This window comes from Polypterus senegalus, chromosome 1 (assembly GCF_016835505.1).
Source record: "Polypterus senegalus isolate Bchr_013 chromosome 1, ASM1683550v1, whole genome shotgun sequence".
Taxonomy (NCBI): Eukaryota; Metazoa; Chordata; class Cladistia; order Polypteriformes; family Polypteridae; genus Polypterus; species Polypterus senegalus.
Window position 1 is genome coordinate 116581104 of NC_053154.1, and position 12209 is coordinate 116593312.

At 40.4% G+C, this 12209-nt stretch overlaps 1 pseudogene; it reads right to left on the reverse strand.

Moving 5' to 3' along the window:
- Nucleotides 1–3893: 3893 nt before the first annotated feature.
- Nucleotides 3894–12209, reverse strand: part of LOC120527605 — a 34403-nt pseudogene continuing 26087 nt past the window's right edge.

Genomic DNA, 12209 nt, shown 5'->3' on the forward strand with positions numbered 1-12209 from the left:
TTTGCATGCAATGTGTCATTGCTCCATTCCTGTATAAGATGGCAGCACACTACTGTCATTAATTTGCAGAGGTGGGTAGAGTAGCCAAAAATTTTACTCAAGTAAAAGTAGTGTTACTTCAAAATAATATTACTCAAGTAGAAGTAGAAAGTAGTCATCCAAAAAATTACTCAAGTAAGAGCAAAAAAAGTATTTGGTGAAAAAACTACTCAAGTACTGAGTAACTGTTTGATCATAACAAATTATTTATTTTTTTAGAAATGTTGCAATAAGATAGACAAAAATATAAAATAATGTGCAAATTCTGCTGTTTCCAAATAATAAAATAAAAATGAGTAAAAATGAATAACATGTATGTTTGAACAGTGCAAAGTACTTACAGTGACAAGCTAACCCATACACTGACAGTATAATACTGCATATTCACTTGCCATCCAAATAGTACAACTGATAGAAAATAACAGAACAAGGCAGCTTGTGCACGTACAAGAAGTCTCACTTTACCTTGAGTGGCCAGTCGCAAATAGTTGACACAGACTGCTCAGCCAATCAGAGCGCAGCAGGCCTGCCGTGCCTCAGATACCAAGTTCGATTCCCCGCTGGGGAGAAAGTGTTATTTTTCTTTTTCTTTTTAACCTCAAACAGACATAAATTTATAAATTGGTATGCACTGTCAGTTAATGAGATCGTTATATTTTCATGTGGGATGCTCCTTTTAAAATTTTTTTTACAATTGATCCATAAGATCCATAAGACACAGACAGACAGAGCACTGCGTAATAGGGAGACACACAGACAAACAAACAAACAGAGAATTCACTAGATATATAAATAAACAGGGAAGGCATTGTATAATAGATATATAAAAAAAAAATGTTAAGGGGATAGATATATAGAGATAGATAGAAAGGAAAGGCACTAAATGATAGGCAGACAGGGGAGCTGCTATATAATAATAAAATTACTGTTATTACTATATAGATAGACAGGGAGTTCAATGTATAAAAGTCAGACAGAGAAAGCACTACTAAATGAATAATGGTACATCCGTTTTTATTAAACAACAGATACTTTAGGAAGGCCAGCAGATAGTGAGAGTACATACAGATGTAAAAAGCACTAGACAGACAGAAATATATGGAAGGCACTGTATAACAGATACAAAACTGTCAGAAAAAAACAGGGTATACAGTAAATAATATACAGGCAGAGAATCCACTAGATAGGTAGATAGACAGACATGAAAGGCATTATATAAGACTGATAGATAGGAAAGGCACTATATACTAGGCAGAAAGGGAAAAAAGTAATAATACTATTATTACTACATAGACAGATAGACAAGGAATTCACTGTATAATAGGAATCTGAGAGACTGTGTTTGTGGAGGGATGGAGAGTTAGGGCGGGTGGGGGAGTCACATGATCATCTCCCCTCCCATTTACATCATTTCATTCACTTCATTTCGCTCCGAGCCGAGCTACGCTGCTGATGCGGTCTTGCCGTTCTTTTTCCTTAGTGTTTATTCCTCTCTCCCTTATATTATACATTATATTTATATAAAAGAGAGTTGAGATCCAAGAGATTGTGTTTGTGGAGAGTTCACCTCATTTTAAATTTACAAGTTAATAGACACACTATCACTAGAGTTTCTCCACACTCTGAATCCTCCAGGCACTCCTGAACATAATCTAATTTTGAAGGTTGGGGCACCAATAATGTTACTGAAAAACTTACAGCCACCGAAACTTTGTAATGGCACGAGACTTCAGGACACGTGTCTGCAAAAGAACCTAATTGAGGCAACTATTTTTACTGGCAGCTACTCAGGGGAGAGAGTTTTTATTCCTTGCATCCCTGTTATACCCTCTGATCTCCCATTTTAATTCAAATGCCTCCAATTTCCAGTAAGGTTGTGCTTCGCAATGACAATTAATAAGTCACAGGGACAGACCCTACAAAAGGTTGGCATTGATTTGAGGCAAGATTGCTTTTCACATGGCCAACTATACGTTGCATGCTCAAGAGTAAGCTTGCACAGCTTGGTCATATTACAACTGGAGTGGCGAACTGACAACGTGGTATACAAAGAGATCCTTAACAAATAATTATTGGTATATTTTCCCTCAGTTTAAAAAGGTTTACTTTTCTTCTTAACAAATATTTAAAAGCAGTACTTCGCTGCTGCGAAGCGCGGGTATTTTGCTAATATATATATATATATATATATATATGTGTGTATATACACAGTATATATGTGTGTGTGTGTGTGTGTATCTGAGATTTAGGTCAATAAAATAAATGAAAAATGATTCAGTCTGTTTATTATTCAACACACGCTGCAGGAAAGCAAGAAGGCCATTAGAGTACATATACACTCACCTAAAGGATTATTAGGAACACCATACTAATACGGTGTTTGACCCCCCTTTCGCCTTCAGAACTGCCTTAATTCTACGTGGCATTGATTCAACAAGGTGCTGAAAGCATTCTTTGGAAATGTTGGCCCATATTGATAGGATAGCATCTTGCAGTTGATGGAGATTTGTGGGATGCACATCCAGGGCACGAAGCTCCCGTTCCACCACATCCCAAAGATGCTCTACTGGGTTGAGATCTGGTGACTGTGGGGGCCATTTTAGTACAGTGAACTCATTGTCATGTTCAAGAAACCAATTTGAAATGATTCGAGCTTTGTGACATGGTACATTATCCTACTGGAAGTAGCCATCAGAGGATGGGTACATGGTGGTCATGAAGGGATGGACATGGTCAGAAACAATGCTCAGATAGCCCGTGGCATTTAAACGATGCCCAATTGGCACTAAGGGGCCTAAAGTGTGCCAAGAAAACATCCCCCACACCATTACACCACCACCACCAGCCTGCACAGTGGTAACAAGGCATGATGGATCCATGTTCTCATTCTGTTTACGCCACATTCTGACTGTACCGTTTGAATGTCTCAACAGAAATCGAGACTCATCAGACCAGGCAACATTTTTCTAGTCTTCAACTGTCCAATTTTGGTGAGCTCATGCAAATTGTAGCCTCTTTTTCCTATTTGTAGTGGAGATGAGTGGTACCCGGTGGGGTCTTCTGCTGTTGTAGCCCATCTGCCTCAAGGTTGTGCGTGTTGTGGCTTCACAAATGCTTTGCTGCATACCTCGGTTGTAATGAGTGGTTATTTCAGTCAAAGTTGCTCTTCTATCAGCTTGAATCAGTTGGCCCATTCTCCTCTGACCTCTAGCATCAACAAGGCATTTTCGCCCACAGGACTGCCGCATACTGGATGTTTTTCCCTTTTCACACCATTCTTTGCAAACCCTAGAAATGGTTGTGCGTGAAAATCCCAGTAACTGAGCAGATTGTGAAATACTCAGACCGGCCCGTCTGGCACCCACAACCATGCCACGCTCAAAATTGCTTAAATCACCTTTCTTTCCCATTCTGACATTCAGTTTGGAGTTCAGGAGATTGTCTTGACGAGGACCACACCCCTAAATGCATTGAAGCAACTACCATGTGATTGGTTGATTAGATAATTGCATTAATGAGAAATTGAACAGGTGTTCCTAATAATCCTTTAGGTGAGTGTAGATCTGAAAGGCACTAGATAGACAGATAAATAGGAAAGTCACTGTATAATAGATGTGGGATGCTCTTTTTAAAAAAATTAAAAATTGAGACTGCAATTAACATGAACAAGTGACCTTATAACTCTTCTTATTTTTAAGTTCTGTAAGACATACACTATCAGACAGATCACTGAATAATGCACAGACATAGAAGTTACTAGATAGATAAACTGGATACTTAGATACTTTGGATGCGCTGGGACACATCATCAGTGATGTTTCCTGAGATCATCGGGTGTTTCGGGTCTCACAACATCAGACACCCTCTCTCAGGTGACCCAGCTGGGGTTGATCATGCCCCAACTTGTGTCCCAGCAGCACTGGCCCACTTTGCGGACCTCTTGATCCAAATCCACTTCGAGGCTCTTTCTGCGGCTTCTGTCATGGACTTAATGGCTTTCCTCTTTGCAGCTCCTGTGATTCCAAGCCTGGCAAAGATCTTACACAGGGATCGAGCAGCAAAGCCTCTGCACCATACTTCTATGGGCTCACAGCAAGCCTTCCAGCCCTTCTTTCGGCAGTCCTCAATGAGCTCCTGGTATTTGAGCCGCTTACGCTCATTTGCCTGTTCCATGCGGTCCTCCCATGGGACTGTCAGTTCCAACAAAAGGACTTGCTTGGACGATGCAGATGTTAAAACTATATCGGGTCTCAATGAGGTTGATGTTACAAATTCCGGGAACTTAAGCTGCCTGCCCAGGTCAACCCGCAGCTCCCAGTCTGCTGGATGAAAGGAGGCTGGTTGATTTTTGCTTTGCTTGTGCCTGCTCACCAGCCCTTATGAAAGCAATTCTTCTCTGGCTGCCAACATATTTGTTGTTGGCCACTGAATGTGAAATGGTCTCTGCTATACACTTTAGGACCTGATCGTGTCGCCAATGGTATCGGCCCTCTCCAAGGGCAGATGGGTAGCTACTCAGAATATGCTCCCGGGATCCTCGTCCAGGACAGAGTGGACACGTCGGAACTTCACTCTTGCCTCAAACATGCAGGTTCGTTGGGCTGGGGAGCACGTCGTACACAGCTTGGACCAGGAACTTAATACGCTGTGGCTCTGCCTTCCAGGTGATCTTCCTCTCCAGCGCTCCTTCCCACCTCGTCCATGCCCCTTGCTGCCGCATGCTCACCGCCCTGCTGGTCCTCACCTCCTCAACACCTGCTCGGACTTCCTCTAGAACCAATCCTCGTCTCGCCTTGCCCTGAGCCTTGTTGTACTGTGGCTTTGGGATTGCTCCCAGTCCTGCTCGCCCCGTTGCCACTGTGCCCACAAGTGCCGTGTGTCTCAGCTGAGACTCCAGTCCCTCTTGTGCTCTCCACTTCCTTCCTGTTCGCACTTAAATACCGCTGCTGTTACTCTAGAATCTCCAGAGCCTTGGTAGACTAGGGCCTCTCTTATATGAGAAACCTCCAGGCTGCTGATAGGAAGCTGAAGCTTATTACTCCTGCCATATAGTGCTACACTCGTTAGACTGCGAGGCAGACCAAGCCATCTTCGAAGATGACAGCTGATCTTCCTCTCCAGGGCCTCTACTGTAGACATCGACACTTCGTACACCAACAGCTGCCAAAGAATCAGTGGCAAGATGCCATGCTGGTATATCCATGCCTTAAATCTGCCAGGTAAACCAGACTTATCTACTGCCGACAACCAAGCTTCCAGCTTCTTGATCGTTGTCTGGACTGACGCAGTATCTCTGAGGCTACAGTCAAAAACCTTACCTAGGCTAGTGACTGGTTTCTCATTAATTGATGGTATTGTTACGCCATCCACTGAGAAGTGAAACTTGTCCACCACTTTCCCTCTCTTCAGTACCATAGACCTGGATTTTGTTGGCTTGAAGCTCATCCTAGCCCAAGAAATTAGCTTAGCCAGGCCCTGAAGAATCCACCTGCACCCAGGCACTGAGGTAGTGGTGACTGTCAAGTCATCCATAAAGGCTCTGATCGACTTAGACTTGGACAGGGGGCCTCTGCACTCCGTTTCAGCAGCCTTGACCAACATATTCATCGCGAGAGCAAAAAGGATCACAGAAATTGTACAGCCAGTAATTATCCCTTTCTCGAGCCGATGCCAGTTTGATGTAATGCTCCCTGAAGTAACTCTCAGCCTGAATTTACTGTAATAATCCAGAATGAGATCCTTGATCTTGCAGGGTACATGGTGCTAATCTAGAGTCGTCTCAACCAGCTTGTGAGGGATTGACCCATATGCATTGGCAAGGTCCAGCCAAAGCACAGCTAAATCTCCATTTCGCTCACGTGCTTCCCTTATCAATTGTGTGATGACTCCTGTATGTTCCAGGCACGCTGCCACTCCAGGAATGCCGCCCTTTTGTATCGATGTGTCAATATAACCATTCTTCAGTAGGAAGTCTGTCATCCTTTTAGCTAAAATGCTAAAGAAGATTTTGCCCTCCACACTGAGGAGTGAGATGGATCAGAAGTGCTCCAGTGTTGTTGAATTCTCCTCCTTAGGGATCCAGACGCCCTCAGCCTCCCTCCACTGTTGATCCCTCTTCACCAAATCACTCTGAGAATCTTCCAGAGGATTCGAAGGAGTCCTGGGCAGCGCTTGTACACCTTATATGGTACTTGACTGGGACCTGGAGCAGAACTCGCTCTGGCTGCTGTTACCACCTCTTGAACTTCTTGCCAGGTGGGTTCTGAAGTATTGAACTCAACTATTGGTGCTGGTACCTTCAAGAGGGCTGTCTGTGGCCCTGACTCTTGCTCTCTGTCTGGATCACTCAAGGTGTTATGCAGGAAGTGATCTACCTCTTCCTTAGGGCAATCCAAACGTCCACTGCGCTTCTCTCCCAGCAGTCTTTTTGTAAAGCTAAAGGGGTCAGCTACAAATGAGGCTCTTTCAACTCTCCGCCTCCTATGCCATTCTGCTCTACGCATCGTCATGAGCTTCTTCCTAATAATCTGCCGAAGCTCACTGAGAGATGGCTTCTCCTCCTCAGCTGCTTTCCTGAACTGCTTCGTCAGAATCCGCAGCTCTTTCTGGAGTTGATGGATCTTTTCTGACCTGCAGTTCCTGGTATAGGTACGTTTACTCAACTTAGGCTCCTCTAAGCCGAACCTCTCAGTCGCAAAACTTGTGATGATTGTGGTCAGATTAAGAAGGCACTGTATAATAGAAGATATAAAACTGTCAGGAGAAAAAAAAAACAGCTAGAGGGATAGATAGATAGATAGATAGATAGATAGATAGATAGATAGATAGATAGATAGATAGATAGATAGATAGATAGATGTGAAGGCACTATATGACAGGTGCTGCAGAAAGGCAAGCAGACAGTGAGAGTACATTCACATGTGAAAGGCACTAGATAAACGGATAGACAGGGAAGGCACTTACAATATATAATAGGCAGACAGAGAAGGCACTGGACAGATGCATAACAGTATTAGCTATATAGTAGTTTCATTTTATATATAGGGGCGGCACGGTGGCGCAGTGGTAGCGCTGCTGCCTCGCAGTTAGGAGACCCGGGTTCGCTTCCCAGGTCCTCCCTGCGTGGAGTTTGCATGTTCTCCCCGTGTCTGCGTGGGTTTCCTCCGGGCACTCCGGTTTCCTCTCACAATCCAAAGACATGCAGGTTAGGTGGATTGGTGGTTCTAAATTGGCCCTAGTGTGTGCTTGGTGTGTGGGTGTGTTTGTGTGTGTCCTGCGGTGGGTTGGCACCCTGCCCAGGATTGGTTCCTGCCTTGTGCCCTGTGTTGGCTGGGATTGGCTCCAGCAGACCCCCGTGACCCTGTATTCGGATTCAGCGGGTTAGAAAATGGATGGATGGATGGATTTTATATATAATGTATATGTATTTTACAACACTGAGAATTATGTCAAAAAGAAATACATTAAATGATACATCAATCGATGCACGCAGGCAAGCGGGCAGTGAGAGTGGAGATAAATATGAAAGACAATACTGTAGATAGATTGTATACAACAGGCAAAAATAGTGACCACTTGATAGCAGTATTAGCTATAATCAATAAAAGCATGAATTAATCAACAAAAATAACCGTGATTGACATTTTTAGCTTGACGATTTACTTAAGAAAAACAAAAAAGAAAAACACCCCAGCACGTCTATGAAGGCAGACACTGTAGGCAGGCAGGCAAAGTGGTGAAAAGCGCAGAACAGTGCCCCCTGAAATGGAAGTGGCAGAAAATAAAAAGCATTTGTAGTGGTTTAGCACTACCATAGAGAATGAATGGGAAACGGTTTAGGGAGTTTTAGCTAAAGAATACGTGGAGGCCGGGCCGTGCATGTTTGAAATATAGCGTATATAATGGAAAAAAAATAGCGATTCGAGTGTTGCCCAATGTAGTGGAGTAAGAGTACCGTTTCTTACTCAAGTAAATGTAACAGAATAAGTGTAACTTGTTACTGCCCACCTCTGGTAGTTTGTGAAAGTTGTGTTAAAACCATCACTTGTGTTTAGTTAGTGAAATCTCTTCTGGGAGAAAGGTTTTTATGAGTTCCTTTTGACTGTGAGTTTGGCTGGCGTTTTGGTCTTTCATATTTTGGTATACAAATAATCTTTGGACTTCTGAGTTTTACTAGTTTTAAGGCAGAGTTTCTTTCAGTTATTTCCCGGGGCCTCATGTATAAACAATGCATTTATATGTTGCAGGGGTTGCCATAGCAGATCATCTTTTTCCATATTACTCTCACTCAGAGTATTTTTGTCACTGTATCTGAGTATGGAATCACAGCTCTACAGCAGCTGATCAGAAAGAGAATTATCGGTATACAGCATCTAGCACACGATGTCTCAGCCATGCTGCCTATTTGAACTGCTCTCATATGGCAGCGCTTCAGAGCCTTTCCTGTACTGACCTCGTGTTTCAGGAACAGTTTCATCCCAAGAACTATAAATGCAATCAATCAGTCCATCAAGTGCTCTTTGTATAATTCTCAGAATGTTGGGCTGCGACTTTCCTTTTCACAGTAAATTTGATATCTGACAACTTCTTTTTTATTTCGGGCACTGTGTGAGTTTGTGAACTTGAGTTTTAGAGTTTCTCCGACACCCTGTCAATCGATCAACTTCCTTTTGTTGTTTATACCACTGTTTAAACCAACAAATAGTACGTTTTTTCTTGCCTCCACTTGGTATTCACTGAAATTCTTCTATTTTCCCTGTGCTTTTGGCATTGTCTTTTCACAGAACCCTGAGCTTAAGGGCTATTTATATTAATTTGCATATTCAAGTAGACATAATTCTGGGAGGAGTTAGGAACCGGCAGCAGGTGCATGTTGTTACTTTTCATGCTGACCGGGATTAATGGAGTGGAAGAACGTGGAAGTTGGTGTTCGCACAGATTTTTTGTGCGTAAGCACATTTCCGCTTTTGTCCATATACCATGTTAGAGTGTGAATTCTATGCACGGTGTTATGCAAGAGGTCCCTGGTTGTGGTGCTTGTTAATCTGGACTGATGTGGCAGTACACATTGAAGTGCTATGATTCACACTTTTATGTGATGTGTTTGCATGAGAGATTAGACACAACAGCAGAAATCAGGTTCATTGAAACATAAAAACAGAGCATTTTCCACATTCAAAATTTTAAGTGGGAGACACACAAATATTTATTACTAATATGCGGATTTTGAGTCAGTTTTCTGATTGTGTGTCTTATTATTAGGGGTTTCAGAACATATTCAATGCTAATTTTATGAATCAAATCATTTTCATTCTATTGTTGTTTTTTGTCAACTTTTTATATTTTTGTAACACTTTTTTGAATATTTTTCACTCATGAATTCTGCCATATTTTTAGTTTTTTTTTATGGGAGGAACCAGATTATTACTAATGGTAGCTCCCTATTGCTACTTCATGACTATTGAAACTCTGATGCATAATGTCACTTTGTTAAAGATGATGGTGCAGTATTACCGGTTGTCCACGTTTGTACATAAATAAACAAAAATGAATTGGAATGTTATGTAGTAAGAGTTAATGAATTTCAGGTATTCAGGATTTTGACTTTTGTTATGTTTTTAGACTTTTGATTTTTGGATATCATTTTGACAACTGGCAACTTTGATTTTCTTAATTTTTTAGTAACTAGCTCTTGTTTTGTTTTTGACCTACGTTTCATCTCTTAGTCCTTTCAAACTTGCCTTTGGTCTTTCAATATTAGATGTAAAAATGTAAAATGTTTATAGCTTTTAATGTAAATGGGGCTGTGCTTATTGCCATTCAGAAAATGATCACAGTAGTTTGGTAAATTGTTTCATAGACCCCAAACAAATTTTTCAGTGGACTGCTACTTCTCAATGTAACAGCCAGAAAATCATTTGATCCACACCAAGTTCAAATAAGGCTAAGTCAATGAAAATTGATTTCCTAAAATTGACAGAGAACTCATCTTATTTGATCCCTTTTGCTGTGTGTCTTCTCTGCATTTGTGCTTGATGTGTCTTTCATGCCATTTTGCACAGACGTCATAATTGTTCATCCTCTAAAGGCGGGACATTTGGGTGCCTTGGTTTGGGGGGTTACTTTACTATCTATCTTGATTGTCAGATTTTATCTTATATCAATATAGTATAACCTCATATTAACTTGTAGCACAAAAAAGGTCCTTCTATTGGAAATATTTGATTTCGTTCCAGGAAGAGGGCAGGAATTTCATCTTGTCAGGTTAATTCTCTGCTCCTCATATCACGTGCAGGTCAAGTGAGATAATATTTTGAGTGGGTCAGGTAGAGTTAGGCTTAATTTCTTTGACCTGATCGGTTTTGTCTTTGGAGGGTGTCCTAGAAAAAAAAATACAGTAAACATACAACAGTGTGTGTTTATGAAAACTCATAGGGCTTGTCTGCAATAGATGTGGATCAAAAAGCAAATTTCATTTTCCAGATCTGGCTACAATTAATGCAGTATTATTTGATGTGCACCCAACCTAATGTTTGTAATGAAGCTCACTTCAAAATCTAATTCTAGAGTCCATAGTGTGCATTTCTACAAATCATAGTGTATGATAGATCTACTCCTTTACCTCTCTGCAGCTTTGTATGTTGTATTTTGATCATTATTATTACTTCTTTAACAGGCTCCTTTATTGAAGATGACTTTCAAAAACAAAAAGGGTGAAATGTAAAGAGCAGAAAAAGCACCTACCAGGATATCATGAGACACATGCTGAGAATCTCTGGGTTATCAGATGTTATCTTAATTTTTGGAACTTCTCATTACTGTTTTAATAGCATATTTATAATTATTTTCCACTTCTTCAACAAAAAATTACATTCACGAAAATGCCTATTCATAAAGAGTAATATGAGCATGTTTAGAAATCAATAAAAACAAAACGTAGTAAAAATATTACATATCTCTCACCCAGAGACTGTAAGGTGCAAGGCTTTATCAATCTATTACAACAGCAAATTTAAACATAGGCTCTTCTTGACACTGATGCTGATTAAATAAATGTTACATTTACAGCTTAATATGTTTTCAGAAAAGAGCCATTATGGCAAAATGATAAAGTTTAACATATCACAGTTATTTTACAGGCAAAGAAATTGTTAAAGTACAATTTATTTCAATGTAATGCATTTATTAGAGTCATTGTGAAATGAACAAGACAATAACAAATTAGGTTACAACTCCAATCTTCAAATAAGCTTGATAATCCTTGCTGTATTACTGTGGAGTTAGTTCTAAGTGAGAAACTAACACAGACCATGCAGTTATGCATGGCTCTCTCCCAATAAAGACTTTTGCAAGTATTTTAAGCTTTATTTTTAAACAGCAAATTGATTCTTCAGGCACACAGATCCACTGTGTATGCCAAGGGAGGTGCCATTGCCCAACAACCTCATGCCAGCCAGACATCCATTACATTGCTTAATATGCTAAAGGCACTGAATGACAGATTGTAATAAAAGAGAGGAATAATAAAACAACATTATAATGTGAAATTTGGTGAAAGTAAACCTATCAAGGCCCACACTCCATGAAGAATGTTTAAAATTCAATGTCTGCTCAGATATTCCATTGCATCTTTAATGCTGTGAATTACTGAAAAGTATATGAATGTAAGTTTTAACCAAAAAATTTCAATTTGGGGTTTTTGGAATCCCTTTTGCAATAGGCATAAGGTTAGAATTCCACTAAAATTGAATGTCTGTCTGTCAGTTAAAAAGACACAGTTATACAAAGGAAACAAACAGGTGCATGTCAGCTAACCTGTCAAAACTTTATTATGTTGTGGGAAAGCATGATGTGTGGAAAGCAAAAGGGTAAACAAGTTGAGTTCATTAAATTAAAAAAATCTGTTTCCATAAGCCTCACTTTTTCTTAAAAAGGAAGATATCAAATCCATGTCTTCGGATCCAGTACTTTAATATAGAATAGAAATAAACATAATTGCAATAATTTCAAACTGGATATAATATGTTTCAAGGTGGTACGTATAAAACAGTCAAAGAATGTCAGTGCAATATTTCTATTATTTAGAGTGGAAATTGTCATTTGCTTTTGTACACCATATATTGCTTGGTGCTTAGTCCGATTCTTTAGTTTCTGTGATAATCCCCAGTGAG